Source organism: Petromyzon marinus, unplaced genomic scaffold (assembly GCF_048934315.1).
Source record: "Petromyzon marinus isolate PM22_M1 ecotype Great Lakes invasive population unplaced genomic scaffold, UKy_Petmar_22M1.pri1.0 PM_G_Scaffold_41, whole genome shotgun sequence".
Classification (NCBI taxonomy): domain Eukaryota; kingdom Metazoa; phylum Chordata; class Hyperoartia; order Petromyzontiformes; family Petromyzontidae; genus Petromyzon; species Petromyzon marinus.
The window spans coordinates 1187744-1215041 of NW_027422993.1; positions in this window are offsets into that span (position 1 = coordinate 1187744).

Here is a 27298-nt window from a genome sequence, read left to right on the forward strand (position 1 = left end):
TGTGACAATTCAAGTAACGAAGCATTGCGGCCATCGAGTGGTGTTGATAAGGCAATTAGAAGTATTTCAGTCGAACGCTTTAAATTCATAATCGTTATGAATCAATGAACGAACATCAACGTGGTACTTTGCTGACGATTTCAAGCATAATAACTTCGCATATCAGAATGTATTAAGGATTGGATACGAATCAAAGACCAAGTGCCGTGTTGTGTAACAATTCAAGCATACAAGTTTGCATATTATAAAGTTAAGGTTTGATAGAATAGTTCGCATGTTTTTAATCTCTCTCTCAACAACCGATCGATTGCGTTACGCGTCGGGAATTAACCACAGGTGCCGCTATCGAGGTGAAACAACGCAATCGTGATGGTATCATGTTCACGCTGTGTTGAAATTCCAAAATCCCGAGATTGAGTTTTTATACTATCCAAAAATTAAAGTTAGCTAGAAATAAAATTGATTAAAGCAGAAGGTTTGTGTGTGATTCTTCCTGAAATTCTGCATAATATTGTTCTGCGTATGAGATCTGAATCCTGGGGACCTATCATAAGCACACTATCACCACACATAATCCCTAACACACATAATTCATAATGTTCAATCGAGAGTAATCATATCCTTATCGATAATACGGAATTAAAGAGCAGAGTCGAATCGACTCTCTCTCATTCACGTTCACAACGCCTGCGTCACTGCATACGATTAATTGCGTTATTCCAATTCATAACACAATCCTCGTCACCGAGGCTCGACCTGATAATCCATAACGACTTGCATTATCATAACCACGCCCACTCGCATAAATTAATACGATTATCTCTCGAATCAGCATAATTTATGCGCATAATTACACCGATTAACATAATTTCGGATAAATTATGCAAATATCAAATTTCATTTAATTTTCATTATTTTCATCAATTTTCATAACACCTATATATACAACACACCCCAGGTGGCTGTGGTTGCAGGCTGGTTTGATCGCCTACGCTCAACATTACGAGAGAGAGAGATATAAAACAAAGCGTTGAACATTAATTCACCCGAATCCAATCGCACGCACGAGAACCCAAATTCAAACGGCCGCGGTGAACGTCGCGCGCTAGCGGCACCTGGGCCCTGCGGCACGATGAGACAGATTATTTGTGGGGAGACAGCCGTCGTGTGAAACCGATCTTAGAAAACCTCGCAAAGAGGGCACCGCCACAACGCGCCCCGCCGAGGCATTCACGAGCGTTGTTGTTGATTGTGCGGTTGTTGTTGTGCGGTTGTTGTTGATTGTGCGGCTGTGGTTGGGGGGGGGCAGTGACGTCGCCGTGCTCCTGGCGAAGGGGAGCGGTGGTGTAGCCGTCAGCGCGCTGCGCTACGAACCTGCCAACCCGAGTTCGATTCCCGCTCGCGGCCAATGCCAGTGAATATTATTATTTTTTTATTCTAGATTTGAAGCTTTCGTGACTGCAAGGATCCATACTCTTTGGTTATATTCGGTAAAGTCACGTAGGTAAAAAATAAAATAACATAAAATAAAACATTATTATTATCCGAACCGGGAACCTGTGCATTCCCCAGGTCCCGGTTCGGATAAAAAAAAAGAGCTTAAGGCCATCCTCTTAAAACGCCTAACTTGGCGATCGTGGTATTGTGGACATCTGGAGGTGAGTTGCCCTGAACCGCCCATGTGCATGGCGAAGGCTTGTTATTATTATGTAACACATTTTCTGCATTTAGCAAGGCAGGATACTGCTGTTGTACGACGGGTAAATTCTTCAACAGGACACCTGTCAGGTGAATTTTTTCTTTTTTTAGGCCGGCATACATACGGGCACAAGCACAACGCTATTTAAAACGGGCAGTTCAGGGCGAATCACCTCCCGATATCCACAATACCAAGATCGCCAAGTTAGGCGTTTTAAGAGGATGGCCTTAAGCCCTTTTTACAAACAGAAAATGTTTCCATAAATTACAGGCACCACACTGTGAATATGCAAAGCGCGGCTTATACCACACGTACAATTGACATACTTTCCAGTTGCTTAGTGATTTAAAATATAATCAGTTGAGCGTAGCGGCGTATACGCAGCTTCCCCAGAGTGATGCCAGAGTTTCATGATAAATTCTCTGCGGTCTTCGCCGAAGGTGGAGGCAGTTCACGACTTACACCGGCCGCAGCTGAAAGGCTACAACGGGGGTGACCCCGTTACGCGTAAGATTGGCCTGCGATTAAATTTAAACATCATAAATAAATCAACGATCAAATTCACTGCTGGATGAAGGCCTCAAGCCACCGCCACCGCCGCCACTTCTCACGATTGTGCCGATGCAACGATCAACCCACAGCACGTGAGCTGATTTCATCACCTTCTTTGGTTCTTTCGGTAAAGTCACGTAGAATGAGAATAAAATAATAAAATTCTCACGACGTTTCGGCCACAACACAAGTGGCCTTCTTCAGGTGAAAGGAACAAACCTGTCTGGACGACAGAGCTACAATGAACACTGCTGAGATTCGCAGCGTCTTTGAAAACGGTTGAGAGAAGTGAGGCACCTTGACAAAGGGGTTTACTTATCAAACAGGAGAATTTAGCATTGAAACAGTTGAGGGATTAGCTTGTGACTGGTCACAGAAGTAGCTATGTTAAAGTGATTTCATCACCTTTATTACGAATGATTTCATCACTTCGGCTCTACTCGGAGGCATCTCGTTTCTTGGCTTCCACTCCATCGAGTGTCCTTGAATGTTGGTCATGAAACCCTTCCAGTGATGTGTCCTGCCCAAGCCCGCTCACTTTTGAATGTTTTCATCAACCTGCTTGTTTTCTGATCCACGTGTTCTTCTTCCTGTCTCTCGGCGCAATTTCCAAATGTGCGTCTCGACAAGCCTATTTACGTTATTTCCAGTTTTCGTTCAGTTTTATTGTCGGTTGATGGCTGTGTCTCTAAACCGTATATCACAGCAGGCAGTACGCACCAATTCAACATTTTAGTCTTCAGGCCACGTTGCTATGTTACCTTTATTTATCAGCCATGAGGTTTTTTTTTTGGGTTAGCTCACGTAAATGTGTCGTTACATCCACCACCACCTCGCAACACAGCCAATCAGCAAGGTTTGTCATGTAAACAAAGCATGCCAATTCATACTCTTTGGTTCTATTCGGTAAAGTCACGTAGGTAAAACATTAAACAAAAATCACGACGTTTTATTTTTTTACCTACGTGACTTTACCGAATAGAACCAAAGAGTATGGATCCTTGCAGTCACGAAAGCTTCAAATCTAGAATTCATGCCAATTCAGCACACCGGTTGGTTGTGTGTTGGATAATAAACCCCCACACAACATTTACAATTCGAGTACTGTGATGTTTTGCCAGTAATTACAGCCAGCCTCATCAGGCAGCAGCAGCCAGAGCTATGGAGAAATCCTCCTGTTTCCGTATATATAAAAAAAAAACTTATGGATATTGGTCACGAAAGCCTAAGTGTTGAATTTTCAAGTTCAGCGTTCTAAACTCCAACTTGCTCACATCTACCTTTTTACGTAAATATTTTGATTCTGGTCCATCTAAAAAAGCTGTCCCAGGTGAGCATTAATCTGCTGTTTCCAGTTGTGTTTTAATGTAAAATGAGCACAGTACTTCCCCATGTGTTTGCACAATTACCCTGTGCATGAACGTACGGCCGACACTAAACACGTAACACCAGAGTGAAACTCAGTCATCTGAAATGTAAGCAATAGTGTCCCCCTGCTCGACATTGACATTGGGTTGCTGATATTCTTGGTTCTTTCGGTAAAGCCACGTTGAAGGGAAACAATAAAATAATAAAATATATAAAACAATTCTCACGACGTTTCAACTGTAACACAGTCCATACTCTTTGGTTCTATTGGGTAAAGTCACGTAGGTGAAAATAAAATAACAAAAAATCACGACGTTTCGGCCACAACACAAGCGGCCTTCATCAGGTGAAGGGACGAGCCTGTCTGGAGGACAGCGCTGGAGTGGAAGAAGCCACGCTTAGATCACGACCTTTAAGCTGTGTGAGAAGATAAAGAAGACCAAGCACCTTGACAAAGGAATTAGCATCGAATTTAGCATTGAAATAGCTGAGTGATTAGCTAGTAACTGGTCACAGAAATAGCTATGTTAAAGTTAGAGTATATACATTCACCGAGGCACCTAATACTCATCAAACAGGAGAATTTAGCGAAACACAACCACGCTCAGACATCGGACCTGTGTGCGAGCAAACAAGGTGTTCTGACAAAGAAATTAGCATTTGATTGGTTGATTTTAGGAAAGAGGTGGTGTACGTGCCAGTGGACTTGCAGTTTGGCGTGGGGGGGGAAAGGGGGGAGGGGGAGTTTACCTATTGATGGTGTGAAAATGGGAATTTATAAGAGCTGCGAAAGTTTGGGGTACCACTACTCGAAAAATATACTGTACCATTGAAATTAGTTTAATGTTTAGTTCGATTTGGAACATCTTTCCAATGGTTGCTTAATTTGAAACCATCCTCTCGGTTGAAATTGTGTCTGTGTTTGTAAATCATCATCTTGCCGTTGATTTTTTCACACCTGATAATGACTGTTTGTGTTACAGTCGAAACGTCATGATAATTTTATTGTTTTATATATATTTTATTATTTTATTGTTTCCCTTCAACGTGACTTTACCGAAAGAACCAAGAATATGAATCACTGCAGTCACGAAAGCTTTAAATCAAAATTGGGTTGGTGCTCAACTTTGTTGGTGGATCTGAGTTACAGGTGGACATTCCACATTCATATGGCCAGGATTGGATTATATGGAGCATAACCGCGAGTGACCTGGCTAAGAAAGTGACGCGTTATCAATCACCAGAGAGACCATGAGCTGACTTCATTCCTGACCAAGGATTTTAACTTTTAACCCACCCAAATGCGAGTTGTGCTGTCTAACAACAGCACTGCGTAAGCTAGAAACCGTCGGCATATTATCCGCAAATCTTCCAATGTCCGCAAATCTTCCAATGTCCGCTGCTGGCAGCGGATTTACAATTGCTGTTGTCGCTATCTTCAGACCACTGATATATTTTAATTTCAGTTGATTTGTCGATTACCCACAAAAAAATTACATCTACCCTGATAAAGACCTTGCTGGAGTGGCCATCGTGCAGCGTGTCCACGTGTCACGTGCTTGTTCTTGCCGCACGGCTGCTGATGTAGACGCAGGGCAACGGCCACAATGTCACACTCGGGTGGTCAAGTCGGACAACGGCGTCAGGAGCGGCGAAGCGCGTCTCCGCTGTGACGATGTCACCTTCGTATATATTTGTAAACTTTTTAGGCATAAGCGATTAGGCAGTAACACCGACGATCCAGGAAACAAAAAAGATTGTGTTACGTAGCGCAATCAACGGCTGGCGAACGTTCCAACGCAACCGTACGTGACTCGCGAGAATGAAGGAACGGAAACGCTGAGAAATTAAAAACGTAAATGACACAACGGTGTCTGAAAAGACGTGGACTACTTCACCTGGTTATAGAGGAGGTCGTGAGTTTGTTCCAAAACGCCTGCTGCACATTCGGAGTTCGCCTGTCTCTCTCCCCGTCATTGCGTGGATTTTTATCTGGGTTCTCTGTTTTTCCTCCCTCCGAATTCTAGATCAACGTCACGCTTTCAGACTATCTGGCTGCCATAAAGTTTCACGTTACGATGGGTCACTTCGTTAAGCTGTCATTTGTGGCCAGGTTGCTTCTGATCAAAAGCTTTACTTCAGAAAATGTTAATAATACGGTAACAAAGACAAAGACCCCCCCCCCCCACCACGGAACCTACACAGACTGTCGGGGCAAGCGCTGTCAGCGAGCACCTATGAAGGCCGGCACTGTGGCACACGAGGGGGTGGGTGGCCAACACCACGCCCGTCCGCCTTTGTCTCCCCAGTGATGATGTTTAAACATTGCACCAGGTACTCATTTGAGGCTGAATCGACATAGGGGAGACCCAGGACAGGTTCAGATAATCATTTCTCTTCCATCCTGCTCCCCACGCCCCCACGCTACTCTCCCACTACTTACTGTCTCCCTTCCCCCCTCTCTCTTCACCCACTTGGGGTAAACTCTCCCTCAAGGGTCGTAGATCGAAGCCCCCCTCCACACCTCGCTCTCTCCCTCCCTGCCCCCCCATCTCTCTCCCTCCCTGCCCCCCATCTCTCTCCCTCCCTGCCCCCCCCGTCTCTCTCCCTCCCTGTCCCCCCGTCTCTCTCCCTCCTTCCCAACTGAACCCCCCTAACCTCTCGCTTACAAGTCGCTGAAGGTGAGGCGCCCTCTGATGTCTCTCTCTCTCTTCCTGCTGTGCCCTCGCCTCCCCATCTCTTTGCCTCTCTCTCGCCACGTCTTTGCCCCTCGACTCTTCCAGCCCCGTCATCTCTCTCGCTCCTTCCGAACTGTGCGCCCCTAACCTCTCCCTTAAAAATCGTTGCATGAAATTCCTCTGATGGCGATCTCTCTCTCTCTCGCTGGGTCCCCCACGCCGTCAGGTCTCGCTGCCTCCCGCTCGCCACGTCTCCGCCCCTCGACTCCTGCCGCCCCGTCTCTCTCTCCCCTCTTCCCCTCCCGCTCCCCGGTTCCGCCAAGTTCCTGTGCCCCTCGAAGCGAGCCCCGGTCCCTCGCTGCCGTTCGTCGGCCCCCCTTCGATGCTCTCCCTCAGGCCTCCCTCGCCCCGTTCCTTGGCCCCCTCTCTCTCTCGCCCCGCTCCCGCCTCTCTCCATGGAAGCTCTCCGCGGGTCGCGTCTCCTCGCTCCTCCGGACGCCGTTCAGCCTCCTGCGCGCACCTCCTGCGCCGTCGCCGCCAAAGACAAAGATCCCCCGTGTAGCCTCGAACAGGCTGTCGGGGGCAAGCGCTGTTAGTGGCAAGCAGCAGCACCTGCGAAGGTTACCGGCACTGTGGCACACGAGGGGGGTGGGTGGCCAGAAACCACGCCCGGCACCCCTTTGTCTCCCCAGCAGTGATGTTTTACAGGTCACACAAGGTACTACTTTTAGGCGGAGTCGATCTCGGGGAGGCCCACGACCGGTTCAGATAATTGTCACACTTCTAGATTTTTTGTTGTTTTTCTTTTTTTACCTACGTGACTTTTACCGAATAGAACCAAAGAGTATAATTGTCACACCGGTTTTTGGGCCGTGAGCAAGGAAATCCAACTCGGGGTCTCTGCAGAGTTCGCTCGAGTTTGCAAACGAAAAAACTAAAACGTGTAGCACTAAACGACCAAATCGGTGATGACAATTCCTGCTGAACGCCGCAGAAGACCAGGCCCACGACGTGGATAGCAGAGCCACGCCCCACCGGCATCAAACTCTGCCCACACATTGTAAACAAATGCAACTCGTGTAACGCGTAGGCTTTTCGCGAGCAGCATTATTCGTTAATGTTTTTGGGGGTTAGTTCGCGTTATTGTTAATGTGTCGTAACCCTCCACCACCACCACCACCGCCCGACACGGACAATCACTAAAACAAATGCAATTGCTCCACTGTAGGGGCGGCCACGTGGATTTTCAAGAACGCCAATGTTGGTTTCACTGTTGTTAGATTTACACATTTTGGCCGAGGAGGCGAAAATCCACGAGTTGCTAATTCACGTCAAAATCTGAGAATTCGCGGTGAATCCACAAATTTGGCCGAGTCTGCTGTATCCATCAGTCACTTTCCGAATCAGATATTAACCAACATATCCATGATGCAACATAACTATTGCAGTCTAACTGCATTCTAAATGGATTAAATAAGCATGGACTGAATGACCATTCATTATGAGTATCCCGAGGTAACACCAAAACACACTTTACGCACATTCAACAATCTACCAACAACAATTCTACACTATGTGCCTGTGTTCAACCAAGTTAGCGATCTTAAAACCATTCAAACTCACCACCACCACAACCAAAACACCAGAATCGTCAAATCGAAATCCCAACGAAGCGAACGGCGGTCCACAGAAGTACGTCCTGGCACGAGAAAACATTCCCCGCTCAAACACAAAGAACACCACCACCCATACACTGCACACCACCACCACCACACCACCACCACCACACCCCACACCACCACCACCACACCCCACACCACCACCACACCCCACACCACCACCACCACCACCACACCCCACACCACCACACCACCACTACCACACCCCACACCACCATCACACCACCATACCCCACACCACCACCACCACCACACCCCACACCACCACCACCACACCACCACCACCACTACCACACCCCACACCCCACCACACCACCACCACCACCACACCCCACACCACTACCACCACCACCACACCCCACACCACCACCACCACCACACCCCACCACACCATCACCACCACACCACCACCACATCCCACACCACCACACCCCACACCACCACCACTACCACACCACCACACCCCACCACACCACCTCCCCTACACCCCACACCACCACACCACACCACCTCCCCTACACCCCACACCCCAAACCACCACACCCCACACCACCACTACCACACACCACCACCACACTCACCACACACACGCTCACCACACTCACCACGCTCACCACGCTCACCACACACACCACACTCACCACACACACACCACACACCACACTCACCACACACACACACCACATTCATCACAAACACACACCACACACACCACACTCTCACCACAAACGCTCACCACACACTCACCACACACACACCACACTCACAAACACCACACTACACTCACCACACACTCACCACACCACACACTCACCACACTCACCACAAACGCTCACCACTCTGTTCACACACACTGTTCACACACACTGCTCACCACACTGTTCACACACACTGTTCACACACACTGCTCACCACACTGTGCCCCGGAGAGGCCTACCCACCTGCCGCTGGGAGGCCTACCCACCTGCTGGAGAGGCCTACCCACCTGCCGCTGGGAGGCCTACCCACCTGCCGCTGGGAGGCCTACCTACCTGCCGCTGGGAGACCTACCCACCTGCTGGGAGGCCTACCCACCTACCGCTGGGAGGCCTACCCACCTGCTGGGAGGCCTACCCACCTACCGCTGGGAGACCTACCCACCTGCCGCTGGGAGGCCTACCCACCTGCCGCTGGAGAGCCCTACCCACCTGCTGGGAGGTCTACCTACCTGCTGGGAGACCTACCCACCTGCCGCTGGGAGGCCTACCCACCTGCTGGGAGGCCTACCCACCTGCCGCTGACAGTGGTACCTGGAGCGTGCTGACGCTCAGCTGATGTGTCACACCGTGGCAAACCCCGCAGCTAACTCATTCACGTGGAGCAGACCAAGAAACGACATTGCAGTCGTGGGCTGAGCTCAAGAAGGGCTAGCTCGAGTACCATCCTGCGGCGGGGAAAGGAGGCGGTGCAAGCGGTTCAGCCGAGCCCACAACAGCCAAGAATCTGCTGTCTGGGAGAGGGGGGTGGGCGCTGTTAAACCCTAGCACATGGGCGAGAAGCCGTGCATGTGTGACGAATGCGGCAAGACGTTTTTCTCACGCGCGGCCTACAAGTATATATATTTTTCTATTCCACTTGTGTGTAAATCTGTGTATACCCCGGATATTTTAGAGATGGCAATTCTCCTGCTGTGTGTCCTACTGCTGTCCATCCCGGCCATATCTAGTGCCACAATCAACTCTACAAACGGCTACCCTCGTTATTTTGCGTCAATACTTGTTGCTCGATTTGCCACTACACCTGCAAATGAAACAGCTCATAAACACTTCTACACTCCATCATTGTATCCTTTTAAACCCTATCTTTGTCCCATTACTTCACCAGCACTCCTTCTAAACTTCATTCTGCTCTTAAAAATAACACCATCTGCGAGCTGCTGCTATTCGTCCAAGGTTCGCCGCTCTTCATCCTTTCACAGAAAATACTTATGCAAACTGTTAATTCTACTTTTCTTATTCCTGGGTGGTATTGAGCTTCATCCTGGCCCAAATGAAAAGAGCCCGTATAATTCTGTAGATTTTTCTGGCAGGAAAGGTGTTGGTGTTCTACATGTCAACATCAGAGGGCTTGTGATTAAATTAAGTCAACTAAAACTAGTTGCTGAAATAAGCCTATTTAATAAGCCTAAGTTACTAAAATAAGTCTATTTAATAAGGCTATTTGATAAGCCTAAGTTGCTGAATAAGCCTATTTAATAAGTCTAAGTTGCTGAAATAAGGCTATTTAATAAGCCTAAGTTGCTGAAATGAGCTTTTTTAATAAGCCTAAGTTGCTGAAATAAGGCTATTTAATAAGTCTAAGTTGCTGAAATAAGCCTATTTAATAAGCCTAAGTTGCTAAAATAAGTCTATTTAATGAGGCTATTTAATAAGTCTATTTAATAAGCCTATTTAATAAGCCTATTTAATAAGTCTAAGTTGCTGAAATAAACCTATTTAATAAGCCTAAGTTGCTAAAATAAGCCTATTTAATGAGGCTATTTAATAAGTCCATTTAATAAGCCTATTTAATAAGCCTATTTAATACGCCTATTTAATAAGCCTATTTAATACGCCTATTTAATAAACCTATTTAATAAGTATTTAATGAGCCTATTTATTAATTCTATTTAATAAGCCTTATTAATAAGCCTATTTAATAACGTCTATTTAATAAGCCTATTTAATAAGTCTATTTAATAAGTCTATTTAATAAGCCTATTTAATAAGTATTTAATGAGCCTATTTAATAAGCCTATTTATTGAGCCTATTTAATAAGCCTATTTATTGAACCTATTTAATAAGCCTATTTATTGAGCCTATTTAGTAAGCCTATTTATTGAGCCTATTTAATAAGCCTATTTAATAAGCCTATTTAATAAGCCTATTTAATAAGCCTATTTAATAAGTATTTAATGAGCCTATTTAATAAGTCTATTTAATAAGCCTATTTAATAGGCCTATTTAATAAGTCTAAGTTGCTGAAATAAGCTTATTTAATAAGCCTAAGTTGCTGAAATAAGCCTATATAATAAGGCTATTTAATAAGCATAAGTTGCTGAATTAAGCCTATTTAATAAGCCTAAGTTGCTAAAATAAGCCTATTTAATGAGGCTATTTAATAAGTCTATTTAATAAGCCTATTTAATAAGCCTATTTTATAATCCTATTTAATGAGCCTATTTAATACGCCTATTTAATAAACCTATTTAATAAGTATTTAATGAGCCTATTTAATAAGTCTATTTAATAAGCCTTTTTAATAATCCTATTTAATAAGTCTATTTAATAAGCCTATTTAATAAGTCTATTTAATAAGTCTAATTAATAAGCCTATTTAATAAGTATTTAATGCGCCTATTTAATAAGCCTATTTATTGAGCCTATTTAATGAGCCTATTTATTGAGCCTATTTAATAAGCCTATTTATTGAGCCTATTTAATAAGCCTATTTATTGAGCCCATTTCATACGCCTATTTAATAAGTCTATTTAATAAGCCTATTTAATAAGCCTATTTAATAAGTCTACGTTGCTGAAATAAGCCTATTTATTAAGCCCAAGTTGCTGAAATAAGCCTATTTAATAAGGCTGTTTAATAAGCCTAAGTTGCTGAAATAAGCCTATTTCATAAGACTAAGTTGCTGAAATAAGGCTTTTAAATAAGTCTAAGTTGCTGAAATAAGCCTATTTAATAAGCCTAAGTTACTAAAATAAGTCTATTTAATAAGGCTATTTGATAAGCCTAAGTTGCTGAATAAGCCTATTTAATAAGTCTAAGTTGCTGAAATAAGGCTATTTAATAAGCCTAAGTTGCTGAAATGAGCTTTTTTAATAAGCCTAAGTTGCTGAAATAAGGCTATTTAATAAGTCTAAGTTGCTGAAATAAGCCTATTTAATAAGACTAAGTTGCTAAAATAAGTCTATTTAATGAGGCTATTTAATAAGTCTATTTAATAAGCCTATTTAATAAGCCTATTTAATAAGTCTAAGTTGCTGAAATAAACCTATTTAATAAGCCTAAGTTGCTAAAATAAGCCTATTTAATGAGGCTATTTAATAAGTCCATTTAATAAGCCTATTTAATAAGCCTATTTAATACGCCTATTTAATGAGCCTATTTAATACGCCTATTTAATAAACCTATTTAATAAGTATTTAATGAGCCTATTTATTAATTCTATTTAATAAGCCTTATTAATAAGCCTATTTAATAACGTCTATTTAATAAGCCTATTTAATAAGTCTATTTAATAAGTCTATTTAATAAGCCTATTTAATAAGTATTTAATGAGCCTATTTAATAAGCCTATTTATTGAGCCTATTTAATAAGCCTATTTATTGAGCCTATTTAATAAGCCTATTTATTGAGCCTATTTAGTAAGCCTATTTATTGAGCCTATTTAATAAGCCTATTTAATAAGCCTATTTAATATGCCTATTTAATAAGCCTATTTAATAAACCTATTTATTGAGCCTATTTAATAAGTCTATTTAATAAGCCTATTTAATAAGTATTTAATGAGCCTATTTAATAAGTCTATTTAATAAGCCTATTTAATAGGCCTATTTAATAAGTCTAAGTTGCTGAAATAAGCTTATTTAATAAGCCTAAGTTGCTGAAATAAGCCTATATAATAAGGCTATTTAATAAGCATAAGTTGCTGAATTAAGCCTATTTAATAAGCCTAAGTTGCTAAAATAAGCCTATTTAATGAGGCTATTTAATAAGTCTATTTAATAAGTCTATTTAATAAGCCTATTTAATAAGTCTATTTAATAAGTCTAATTAATAAGCCTATTTAATAAGTATTTAATGCGCCTATTTAATAAGCCTATTTATTGAGCCTATTTAATGAGCCTATTTATTGAGCCTATTTAATAAGCCTATTTATTGAGCCTATTTAATAAGCCTATTTATTGAGCCCATTTCATACGCCTATTTAATAAGTCTATTTAATAAGCCTATTTAATAAGCCTATTTAATAAGTCTAAGTTGCTGAAATAAGCCTATTTAATAAGCCCAAGTTGCTGAAATAAGCCTATTTAATAAGGCTGTTTAATAAGCCTAAGTTGCTGAAATAAGCCTATTTCATAAGACTAAGTTGCTGAAATAAGGCTTTTTAATAAGTCTAAGTTGCTGAAATAAGCCTATTTAATAAGCCTAAGTTACTAAAATAAGTCTATTTAATAAGGCTATTTGATAAGCCTAAGTTGCTGAATAAGCCTATTTAATAAGTCTAAGTTGCTGAAATAAGGCTATTTAATAAGCCTAAGTTGCTGAAATGAGCTTTTTTAATAAGCCTAAGTTGCTGAAATAAGGCAATTTAATAAGTCTAAGTTGCTGAAATAAGCCTATTTAATAAGCCTAAGTTGCTAAAATAAGTCTATTTAAAGAGGCTATTTAATAAGTCTATTTAATAAGCCTATTTCATAAGCCTATTTAATAAGCCTATTTAATATGCCTATTTAATAAGTCTATTTAATAAGTCTATTTAATACGCCTATTTAATAAATATTTAATGAGCCTATTTAATAAGCCTATTTATTGAGCCTATTTAATAAGCCTATTTATTAAGCCTATTTAATAAGCCTATTTAATAAGCCTATTTAATAAGTCTATTTAATAAGCCTATTTAATGAGCCTATTTAATGAGCCTAGTTGATAAGCCTATTTATTAAGCATATTTAATGAGCCTATTTAATAAGCCTATTTATTGAGCCTATTTAATAAGTCTATTTAATAAGCCTGTTTAATGAGCCTATTTAATAAGTATTTAATGAGCCTATTTAATAAGCCTAAGTTGCTGAATAAGCCTATTTAATAAGCCTAAGTTGCTGAAATAAGCCTATTTAATAAGCCTATTTAATAAGCCTAAGTTCCTGAATAAGCCTATTTAATAAGCCTAAGTTGCTGAAATAAGCCTATTTAATAAGTCTAAGTTGCTGAAATAACGCTATTTAATAAGTCTAAGTTGCTGAGATAAGCCTATCTAATAAGCCTAAGTTGCTGAAATAAGGCTATTTAATAAGTCTAAGTTGCTGAAATAAGCCTATTTAATAAGCCTAAGTTGCTGAAATAAGTATATTTAATAAGCATAAGTTGCTGAAATAAGCCTATTTAATAAGTCTAATTTGCTGAAATAAGGCTATTTAATAAGTCTAAGTTGCTGAAATGAGCCTATTTAATCAGCGTAAGTTGCTGAAATAAGCCTATTTAATAAGTCTAAGTTGCTAAAATAAGGCTATTTAATAAGCTTAAGTTGCTGAAATGAGCATATTTAATAAGCCTAAGTTGCTGAAATAAGGCTATTTAATAAGTCTAAGTTGCTGAAATAAGCCTATTTAATAAGCCTAAGTTGCTAAAATAAGCCTATTTAATGAGGCTATTTAATAAGTCTATTTAATAAGCCTATTTAATAAGCCTATTTAATAAGCCTATTTAATAAGCCTATTTAATAAGTCTATTTAATAAGTCTAAGTTGCAGAAATAAACCTATTTAATAATGCTATTTAATACGCCTAAGTTGCTGAAATAAGCATATTTAATAAGCCTAAGTTGCTGAAATAAGGCTTTTTAATAAGTCTAATTTGCTGAAATAAGCCTATTTAATAAGCCTAAGTTGCTAAAATATGCCTATTTAATAAGGCTATTTAATATGCCTAAGTTGCTGAATAAGCCTATTTAATAAGTCTACGTTGCTGAAATAAGGCTATTTAATAAGCCTAAGTTGCTGAAATGAGCCTTTTTAATAAGCCTAAGTTGCTGAAATAAGGCTATTTAATAAGTCTAAGTTGCTGAAAGAAGCCTTTTTAATAAGCATAAGTTGCTAAAATAAGCCTATTTAATGAGGCTATTTAATAAGTCTATTTAATAAGCCTATTTAATAAGCCTATTTAATAAGCCTATTTAATATGCCTATTTAATAAGTCTATTTAATAAGTTTATTGAGCCTATTTAATAAGCCTATTTATTAAGCCTATTTAATGAGCCTATTTATTGAGCCTATTTAATAAGCCTATTTATTGAGCCTATTTAATAAGCCTATTTATTGAGCCCATTTCATACGCCTATTTAATAAGTCTATTTAATAAGCCTATTTAATAAGCCTATTTAATAAGTCTACGTTGCTGAAATAAGCCTATTTATTAAGCCCAAGTTGCTGAAATAAGCCTATTTAATAAGGCTGTTTAATAAGCCTAAGTTGCTGAAATAAGCCTATTTCATAAGACTAAGTTGCTGAAATAAGGCTTTTTAATAAGTCTAAGTTGCTGAAATAAGCCTATTTAATAAGCCTAAGTTACTAAAATAAGTCTATTTAATAAGGCTATTTGATAAGCCTAAGTTGCTGAATAAGCCTATTTAATAAGTCTAAGTTGCTGAAATAAGGCTATTTAATAAGCCTAAGTTGCTGAAATGAGCTTTTTTAATAAGCCTAAGTTGCTGAAATAAGGCTATTTAATAAGTCTAAGTTGCTGAAATAAGCCTATTTAATAAGCCTAAGTTGCTAAAATAAGTCTATTTAATGAGGCTATTTAATAAGTCTAAGTTGCTGAAATAAACCTATTTAATAAGCCTAAGTTGCTAAAATAAGCCTATTTAATGAGGCTATTTAATAAGTCCATTTAATAAGCCTATTTAATAAGCCTATTTAATATGCCTATTTAATAAGCCTATTTAATACGCCTATTTAATAAACCTATTTAATAAGTATTTAATGAGCCTATTTATTAATTCTATTTAATAAGCCTTATTAATAAGCCTATTTAATAACGTCTATTTAATAAGCCTATTTAATAAGTCTATTTAATAAGTCTATTTAATAAGCCTATTTAATAAGTATTTAATGAGCCTATTTAATAAGCCTATTTATTGAGCCTATTTAATAAGCCTATTTATTGAGCCTATTTAATAAGCCTATTTATTGAGCCTATTTAGTAAGCCTATTTATTGAGCCTATTTAATAAGCCTATTTAATAAGCCTATTTAATAAGCCTATTTAATAAGCCTATTTAATAAACCTATTTATTGAGCCTATTTAATAAGTCTATTTAATAAGCCTATTTAATAAGTATTTAATGAGCCTATTTAATAAGTCTATTTAATAAGCCTATTTAATAGGCCTATTTAATAAGTCTAAGTTGCTGAAATAAGCTTATTTAATAAGTCTAAGTTGCTGAAATAAACCTATTTAATAAGCCTAAGTTGCTAAAATAAGCCTATTTAATGAGGCTATTTAATAAGTCCATTTAATAAGCCTATTTAATAAGCCTATTTAATATGCCTATTTAATAAGCCTATTTAATACGCCTATTTAATAAACCTATTTAATAAGTATTTAATGAGCCTATTTATTAATGCTATTTAATAAGCCTTATTAATAAGCCTATTTAATAACGTCTATTTAATAAGCCTATTTAATAAGTCTATTTAATAAGTCTATTTAATAAGCCTATTTAATAAGTATTTAATGAGCCTATTTAATAAGCCTATTTATTGAGCCTATTTAATAAGCCTATTTATTGAGCCTATTTAATAAGCCTATTTATTGAGCCTATTTAGTAAGCCTATTTATTGAGCCTATTTAATAAGCCTATTTAATAAGCCTATTTAATAAGCCTATTTAATAAGCCTATTTAATAAACCTATTTATTGAGCCTATTTAATAAGTCTATTTAATAAGCCTATTTAATAAGTATTTAATGAGCCTATTTAATAAGTCTATTTAATAAGCCTATTTAATAGGCCTATTTAATAAGTCTAAGTTGCTGAAATAAGCTTATTTAATAAGCCTAAGTTGCTGAAATAAGCCTATATAATAAGGCTATTTAATAAGCATAAGTTGCTGAATTAAGCCTATTTAATAAGCCTAAGTTGCTAAAATAAGCCTATTTAATGAGGCTATTTAATAAGTCTATTTAATAAGTCTATTTAATAAGCCTATTTAATAAGTCTATTTAATAAGTCTAATTAATAAGCCTATTTAATAAGCCTATTTATTGAGCCTATTTAATAAGCCTATTTATTGAGCCTATTTCATACGCCTATTTAATAAGTCTATTTAATAAGTCTATTTAATGCGCCTATTTAATAAGCCTATTTATTGAGCCTATTTAATGAGCCTATTTATTGAGCCTATTTAATAAGCCTATTTATTGAGCCTATTTAATAAGCCTATTTATTGAGCCCATTTCATACGCCTATTTAATAAGTCTATTTAATAAGCCTATTTAATAAGCCTATTTAATAAGTCTAAGTTGCTGAAATAAGCCTATTTAATGAGCCCAAGTTGCTGAAATAAGCCTATTTAATGAGGCTGTTTAATAAGCCTAAGTAGCTGAAATAAGCCTATTTCATAAGACTAAGTTGCTGAAATAAGGCTTTTTAATAAGTCTAAGTTGCTGAAATAAGCCTATTTAATAAGCCTAAGTTACTAAAATAAGTCTATTTAATATGGCTATTTGATAAGCCTAAGTTGCTGAATAAGCCTATTTAATAAGTCTAAGTTGCTGAAATAAGGCTATTTAATAAGCCTAAGTTGCTGAAATGAGCTTTTTTAATAAGCCTAAGTTGCTGAAATAAGGCTATTTAATAAGTCTAAGTTGCTGAAATAAGCCTATTTAATAAGCCTAAGTTGCTACAATAAGTCTATTTAAAGAGGCTATTTAATAAGTCTATTTAATAAGCCTATTTCATAAGCCTATTTAATAAGCCTATTTAATATGCCTATTTAATAAGTCTATTTAATAAGTCTATTTAATACGCCTATTTAATAAGTATTTAATGAGCCTATTTAATAAGCCTATTTATTGAGCCTATTTAATAAGCCTATTTATTAAGCCTATTTAATAAGCCTATTTAATAAGCCTATTTAATAAGTCTATTTAATAAGCCTATTTAATGAGCCTATTTAATGAGCCTAGTTGATAAGCCTATTTATTAAGCATATTTAATGAGCCTATTTAATAAGCCTATTTATTGAGCCTATTTAATAAGTCTATTTAATAAGCCTGTTTAATGAGCCTATTTAATAAGTATTTAATGAGCCTATTTAATAAGCCTAAGTTGCTGAATAAGCCTATTTAATAAGCCTAAGTTGCTGAAATAAGCCTATTTAATAAGCCTATTTAATAAGCCTAAGTTCCTGAATAAGCCTATTTAATAAGCCTAAGTTGCTGAAATAAGCCTATTTAATAAGTCTAAGTTGCTGAAATAACGCTATTTAATAAGCCTAAGTTGCTGAGATAAGCCTATCTAATAAGCCTAAGTTGCTGAAATAAGGCTATTTAATAAGTCTAAGTTGCTGAAATAAGCCTATTTAATAAGCCTAAGTTGCTGAAATAAGTATATTTAATAAGCATAAGTTGCTGAAATAAGCCTATTTAATAAGTCTAATTTGCTGAAATAAGGCTATTTAATAAGTCTAAGTTGCTGAAATGAGCCTATTTAATCAGCGTAAGTTGCTGAAATAAGCCTATTTAATAAGTCTAAGTTGCTAAAATAAGGCTATTTAATAAGCTTAAGTTGCTGAAATGAGCATATTTAATAAGCCTAAGTTGCTGAAATAAGGCTATTTAATAAGTCTAAGTTGCTGAAATAAGCCTATTTAATAAGCCTAAGTTGCTAAAATAAGCCTATTTAATGAGGCTATTTAATAAGTCTATTTAATAAGCCTATTTAATAAGCCTATTTAATAAGCCTATTTAATAAGCCTATTTAATAAGTCTATTTAATAAGTCTAAGTTGCAGAAATAAACCTATTTAATAATGCTATTTAATACGCCTAAGTTGCTGAAATAAGCATATTTAATAAGCCTAAGTTGCTGAAATAAGGCTTTTTAATAAGTCTAATTTGCTGAAATAAGCCTATTTAATAAGCCTAAGTTGCTAAAATATGCCTATTTAATAAGGCTATTTAATATGCCTAAGTTGCTGAATAAGCCTATTTAATAAGTCTACGTTGCTGAAATAAGGCTATTTAATAAACCTAAGTTGCTGAAATCAGCCTTTTTAATAAGCCTAAGTTGCTGAAATAAGGCTATTTAATAAGTCTAAGTTGCTGAAAGAAGCCTTTTTAATAAGCCTAAGTTGCTAAAATAAGCCTATTTAATGAGGCTATTTAATAAGTCTATTTAATAAGCCTATTTAATAAGCCTATTTAATAAGCCTATTTAATATGCCTATTTAATAAGTCTATTTAATAAGTTTATTGAGCCTATTTAATAAGCCTATTTATTAAGCCTATTTAATAAGCCTATTTAATAAGCCTATTTAATAAGCCTATTTAATAAGTATTTAATGAGCCTATTTAATAAGTCTATTTAATAAGCCTATTCAATAGGCCTATTTAATAAGTCTAAGTTGCTGAAATAAGCCTATTTAATAAGCCCAAGTTGCTGAAATAAGCCTATTTAATAAGGCTGTTTAATAAGCCTAAGTTGCTGAAATAAGCCTATTTCATAAGACTAAGTTGCTGAAATAAGGCTTTTTAATAAGTCTAAGTTGCTGAAATAAGCCTATTTAATAAGCCTAAGTTACTAAAATAAGTCTATTTAATAAGGCTATTTGATAAGCCTAAGTTGCTGAATAAGCCTATTTAATAAGTCTAAGTTGCTGAAATAAGGCTATTTAATAAGCCTAAGTTGCTGAAATGAGCTTTTTTAATAAGCCTAAGTTGCTGAAATAAGGCTATTTAATAAGTCTAAGTTGCTGAAATAAGCCTATTTAATAAGCCTAAGTTGCTAAAATAAGTCTATTTAAAGAGGATATTTAATAAGTCTATTTAATAAGCCTATTTCATAAGCCTATTTAATAAACCTATTTAATATGCCTATTTAATAAGTCTATTTAATAAGTCTATTTAATACGCCTATTTAATAAGTATTTAATGAGCCTATTTAATAAGCCTATTTATTGAGCCTATTTAATAAGCCTATTTATTAAGCCTATTTAATAAGCCTATTTAATAAGCCTATTTAATAAGTCTATTTAATAAGCCTATTTAATGAGCCTATTTAATGAGCCTAGTTGATAAGCCTATTTATTAAGCATATTTAATGAGCCTATTTAATAAGCCTATTTATTGAGCCTATTTAATAAGTCTATTTAATAAGCCTGTTTAATGAGCCTATTTAATAAGTATTTAATGAGCCTATTTAATAAGCCTAAGTTGCTGAATAAGCCTATTTAATAAGCCTAAGTTGCTGAAATAAGCCTATTTAATAAGCCTATTTAATAAGCCTAAGTTCCTGAATAAGCCTATTTAATAAGCCTAAGTTGCTGAAATAAGCCTATTTAATAAGTCTAAGTTGCTGAAATAACGCTATTTAATAAGCATAAGTTGCTGAGATAAGCCTATCTAATAAGCCTAAGTTGCTGAAATAAGGCTATTTAATAAGTCTAAGTTGCTGAAATAAGCCTATTTAATAAGCCTAAGTTGCTGAAATAAGTATATTTAATAAGCATAAGTTGCTGAAATAAGCCTATTTAATAAGTCTAATTTGCTGAAATAAGGCTATTTAATAAGTCTAAGTTGCTGAAATGAGCCTATTTAATCAGCGTAAGTTGCTGAAATAAGCCTATTTAATAAGTCTAAGTTGCTAAAATAAGGCTATCTAATAAGCTTAAGTTGCTGAAATGAGCCTATTTAATAAGCCTAAGTTGCTGAAATAAGGCTATTTAATAAGTCTAAGTTGCTGAAATAAGCCTATTTAATAAGCCTAAGTTGCTAAAATAAGCCTATTTAATGAGGCTATTTAATAAGTCTATTTAATAAGCCTATTTAATAAGCCTATTTAATAAGCCTATTTAATAAGCCTATTTAATAAGTCTATTTAATAAGTCTAAGTTGCAGAAATAAACCTATTTAATAATGCTATTTAATACGCCTAAGTTGTTGAAATAAGCATATTTAATAAGCCTAAGTTGCTGAAATAAGGCTTTTTAATAAGTCTAATTTGCTGAAATAAGCCTATTTAATAAGCCTAAGTTGCTAAAATATGCCTATTTAATAAGGCTATTTAATATGCCTAAGTTGCTGAATAAGCCTATTTAATAAGTCTACGTTGCTGAAATAAGGCTATTTAATAAGCCTAAGTTGCTGAAATGAGCCTTTTTAATAAGCCTAAGTTGCTGAAATAAGGCTATTTAATAAGTCTAAGTTGCTGAAAGAAGCCTTTTTAATAAGCCTAAGTTGCTAAAATAAGCCTATTTAATGAGGCTATTTAATAAGTCTATTTAATAAGCTGAAATAAGCCTATTTAATAAGCCTATTTAATAAGCCTATTTAATATGCCTATTTAATAAGTCTATTTAATAAGTTTATTGAGCCTATTTAATAAGCCTATTTATTAAGCCTATTTAATAAGCCTATTTATTGAGCCTATTTAATAAGCCTATTTATTGAGCCTATTTAATAAGCCTATTTATTGAGCCTATTTAGTAAGCCTATTTATTGAGCCTATTTAATAAGCCTATTTAATAAGCCTATTTAATAAGCCTATTTAATAAGCCTATTTAATAAACCTATTTATTGAGCCTATTTAATAAGTCTATTTAATAAGCCTATTTAATAAGTATTTAATGAGCCTATTTAATAAGTCTATTTAATAAGCCTATTTAATAGGCCTATTTAATAAGTCTAAGTTGCTGAAATAAGCTTATTTAATAAGCCTAAGTTGCTGAAATAAGCCTATATAATAAGGCTATTTAATAAGCATAAGTTGCTGAATTAAGCCTATTTAATAAGCCTAAGTTGCTAAAATAAGCCTATTTAATGAGGCTATTTAATAAGTCTATTTAATAAGTCTATTTAATAAGCCTATTTAATAAGTCTATTTAATAAGTCTAATTAATAAGCCTATTTAATAAGTATTTAATGCGCCTATTTAATAAGCCTATTTATTGAGCCTATTTAATGAGCCTATTTATTGAGCCTATTTAATATGCCTATTTAATAAGTCTATTTAATAAGTTTATTGAGCCTATTTAATAACCCTATTTATTAAGCCTATTTAATAAGCCTATTTAATAAGCCTATTTAATAAGTCTATTTAATAAGCCTATTTAATAAGCCTATTTAATATGCCTATTTAATAAGCCTATTTATTAAGCATATTTAATGTGCCTATTTAATAAGCCTATTTATTGAGCCTATTTAATAAGTCTATTTAATAAGCCTGTTTAATAAGCCTATTTAATAAGTATTTAACGAGCCTATTTAATAAGCCTAAGTTGCTGAATAAGCCTATTTCATAAGCCTGAGTTGCTGAAATAAGCCTATTTAATAAGCCTATTTAATAAGCCTAAGTTGCTGAATAAGCCTATTTAATAAGCCTAAGTTGCTGAAATAAGCCTATTTAATAAGTCTAAGTTGCTGAAATAACGCTATTTAATAAGCCTAAGTTGCTGAAATAAGCCTATTTAATAAGCCTAAGTTGCTGAAATAAGGCTATTTAATAAGTCTAAGTTGCTGAAATAAGCCTATTTAATAAGCATATGTTGCTGAAATAAGTATATTTAATAAGCCTAAGTTGCTGAAATAAGCCTATTTAATAAGTCTAAGTTGCTGAAATAAGGCCATTTAATAAGTCTAAGTTGCTGAAATGAGCCTATTTAATCAGCGTAAGTTGCTGAAATAAGGCTATTTAATAAGCTTAAGTTGCTGAAATGAGCCTATTTAATAGGCCTAAGTTGCTGAAATAATGCTATTTAATAAGTCTAAGTTGCTGAAATAAGACTATTTAATTAGGCTATTTAATAAGTCTATTTAATACGCCTATTTAATAAGCCTATTTAAAAGCCTATTTAATAAGCCTATTTAATAAGTCTATTTAATAAGTCTATTTAATAAGCCTATTTAAAGAGTATTCAATGAGCCTATTTATTAAGCCTATTTATTAAGCCTATTTAATAAGCCTATTTAATAAGCCTATTTAATAAGTCTATTTAATAAGCCTATTTAATAAGCCTATTTAATAAGCCTATTTTATAAGCCTATTTATTAAGCATATTTAATGAGCCTATTTAATAAGCCTATTTATTTAGCCTATTTAATAAGTCTATTTAATAAGCCTGTTTAATAAGCCTATTTAATCTGTATTTAACGAGCCTATTTAATAAGCCTAAGTTGCTGAATAAGCCTATTTAATAAGCCTGAGTTGCTGAAATAAGCCTATTTAATAAGCCTATTTAATAAGTCTAAGTTGCTGAAATAACGCTATTTAATAAGCCTAAGTTGCTGAAATAAGCCTATTTAATAAGCCTAAGTTGCTGAAATAAGGCTATTTAATAAGTCTAAGTTGCTGAAATAAGCCTATTTAATAAGCCTATGTTGCTGAAATAAGTATATTTAATGAGCCTAAGTTGCTGAAATAAGCCTATTTAATAAGTCTAAGTTGCTGAAATAAGGCCATTTAATAAGTCTAAGTTGCTGAAATGAGCTATTTAATCAGCGTAAGTTGCTGAAATAAGGCTATTTAATAAGCTTAAGTTGCTGAAATGAGCCTATTTAATAAGCCTAAGTTGCTGAAATAAGGCTATTTAATAAGTCTAAGTTGCTGAAATAAGCCTATTTAATAACCCTAAGTTGCTAAAATAAGCCTATTTAATTAGGCTATTTAATAAGTCTATTTAATAAGCCTATTTATTAAGCCTATTTAATAAGCCTATTTAATAAGCCTATTTAATAAGTCTATTTAATAAGCCTATTGAATACGCATATTTAATAAGCCTATTTAATAAGCCTATTTATTAAGCATATTTAATGAGCCTATTTAATAAGCCTATTTATTGAGCCTATTTAATAAGTCTATTTAATAAGCCTGTTTAATAAGCCTATTTAATAAGTATTTAATGAGCCTATTTAATAAGCCTGAGTTGCTGAAATAAGCCTATTTAATAAGCCTATTTAATAAGCCTAAGTTGCTGAATAAGCCTATTTAATACGCCTAAGTTGCTGAAATAAGCCTATTTAATAAGTCTAAGTTGCTGAAATAACGCTATTTAACAAGCCTAAGTTGCTGAAATAAGCCTATTTAATAAGCCTAAGTTGCTGAAATAAGGCTATTTAATAAGTCTAAGTTGCTGAAATAAGCCTATTTAATAAGCCTAAGTTGCTAAAATAAGCCTATTTAATGAGGCTATTTAATAAGTCTATTTAATAAGCCTATTTAATAAGCCTATTTAATAAGCCTATTTAATAAGCCTATTTAATAAGTCTATTTAATAAGTCTAAGTTGCAGAAATAAACCTATTTAATAATGCTATTTAATTCGCCTAAGTTGCTGAAATAAGCATATTTAATAAGCCTAAGTTGCTGAAATAAGGCTTTTTAATAAGTCTAAGTTGCTGAAATAAGCCTATTTAATAACCCTAAGTTGCTAAAATATGCCTATTTAATAAGGCTATTTAATAAGCCTAAGTTGCTGAATAAGCCTATTTAATAAGTCTACGTTGCTGAAATAAGGCTATTTAATAAGCCTAAGTTGCTGAAATGAGCCTTTTTAACAAGCCTTAGTTGCTGAAATAAGGCTATTTAATAAGTCTAAGTTGCTGAAATAAGCCTATTTAATAAGCCTAAGTTGCTAAAATAAGCCTATTTAATGAGGATATTTAATAAGTCTATTTAATAAGCCTATTTAATAAGCCTATTTAATATGCCTATTTAATGAGTCTATTTAATAAGTTTATTGAGCCTATTTAATAAGCCTATTTATTAAGCCTATTTAATAAGCCTATTTAATAAGCCTATTTAATAAGTCTATTTAATAAGCCTATTTAATAAGCCTATTTAATAAGCCTATTTAATAAGCCTATTTATTAAGCATATTTAATGTGCCTATTTAATAAGCCTATTTATTGAGCCTATTTAATAAGTCTATTTAATAAGCCTGTTTAATAAGCCTATTTAATAAGTATTTAACGAGCCTATTTAATAAACCTAAGTTGCTGAATAAGCCTATTTAATAAGCCTGAGTTGCTGAAATAAGCCTATTTAATAAGCCTATTTAATAAGCCTAAGTTGCTGAATAAGCCTATTTAATAAGCCTAAGTTGCTGAAATAAGCCTATTTAATAAGTCTAAGTTGCTGAAATAACGCTATTTAAAAAGCCTAAGTTGCTGAAATAAGCCTATTTAATAAGCCTAAGTTGCTGAAATAAGGCTATTTAATAAGTCTAAGTTGCTGAAATAAGCCTATTTAATAAGCCTATGTTGCTGAAATAAGTATATTTAATAAGCCTAAGTTGCTGAAATAAGCCTATTTAATAAGTCTAAGTTGCTGAAATAAGGCCATTTAATAAGTCTAAGTTGCTGAAATGAGCCTATTTAATCAGCGTAAGTTGCTGAAATAAGGCTATTTAATAAGCTTAAGTTGCTGAAATGAGCCTATTTAATAAGCCTAAGTTGCTGAAATAATGCTATTTAATAAGTCTAAGTTGCTGAAATAAGCCTATTTAATAACCGTAAGTTGCTAAAATAAGACTATTTAATTAGGCTATTTAATTAGGCTATTTAATAAGTCTATTTAATAAGCCTATTTAATAAGCCTATTTAAAAAACCTATTTAATAAGCCTATTTAATAAGTCTATTTAATAAGTCTATTTAATAAGCCTATTTAAAGAGTATTCAATGAGCCTATTTATTAAGCCTATTTAATAAGCCTATTTAATAAGCCTATTTAATAAGTCTATTTAATAAGCCTATTTAATAAGCCTATTTAATAAGCCTATTTTATAAGCCTATTTATTAAGCATATTTAATGAGCCTATTTAATAAGCCTATTTATTTAGCCTATTTAATAAGTCTATTTAATAAGCCTGTTTAATAAGCCTATTTAATCTGTATTTAACGAGCCTATTTAATAAGCCTAAGTTGCTGAATAAGCCTATTTAATAAGCCTGAGTTGCTGAAATAAGCCTATTTAATAAGCCTATTTAATAAGTCTAAGTTGCTGAAATAACGCTATTTAATAAGCCTAAGTTGCTGAAATAAGCCTATTTAATAAGCCTAAGTTGCTGAAATAAGGCTATTTAATAAGTCTAAGTTGCTGAAATAAGCCTATTTAATAAGCCTATGTTGCTGAAATAAGTATATTTAATGAGTCTAAGTTGCTGAAATAAGCCTATTTAATAAGTCTAAGTTGCTGAAATAAGGCCATTTAATAAGTCTAAGTTGCTGAAATGAGCTATTTAATCAGCGTAAGTTGCTGAAATAAGGCTATTTAATAAGCTTAAGTTGCTGAAATGAGCCTATTTAATAAGCCTAAGTTGCTGAAATAAGGCTATTTAATAAGTCTAAGTTGCTGAAATAAGCCTATTTAATAACCCTAAGTTGCTAAAATAAGCCTATTTAATTAGGCTATTTAATAAGTCTATTTAATAAGCCTATTTAATAAGCCTATTTAAAAAACCTATTTAATAAGCCTATTTAATAGGTCTATTTAATAAGTCTATTTAATAAGCCTATTTAAAGAGTATTCAATGAGCCTATTTATTAAGCCTATTTATTGAGCCTATTTAATAAGCCTATTTAATAAGCCAATTTAATAAACCTATTTAATAAGCCTATTTATTACGCCGATTTAATGAGCCTATTTAATAAGCCTATTTATTGAGCCTATTTAATAAGCCTATTTATTGATCCTATTTAATAAGTCTATTTAATAAGCCTATTTATTAAGTATTTAATGAGCCTATTTAATAAGCCTAAGTTGCTGAATAAGCCTATTTAATAAGCCTAAGTTGCTGAAATAAGTCTATTTAATTAGCCTATTTAATAAGCCTAAGTTGCTGAATAAGCCTATTTTTAGTAAGCCTAAGTTGCTGAAATAAGCCTATTTAATAAGCCCAAGTTGCTGAAATAAGCCTATTTAATAAGGCTATTTAATAAGCCTAAGTTGCTGAAATAAGCCTATTTAATAAGCGTAAGTTGATGAAATAAGGCTATTTAATAAGTCTAAGTTGCTGGAATAAGCCTATTTAATAAGCCTAAGTTGCTGAAATAAGCCTATTTAATAGGCCTATCTAATACGTCTAAGTAGCAGAAATAAGCATATTTAATAAGCCTATTTAATGAGCCTAAGTTGCTGAAATAAGCCTATATAATAAGGCTATTTAATAAACCTAAGTTGCTGAAATAAGCCTATTTAATGAGCCTAAGTTGCTGAAATAAGGCTATTTAATAAGCCTAAGTTTCTGAACTAAGCCTATTTAAAAAGGTCTATTTAATAAGTCTAAGTTGCTGAAATAAACCTATTTAAAAATGCTATTTAATAAGCCTAAGTTGCTGAAATAAGCCTATTTA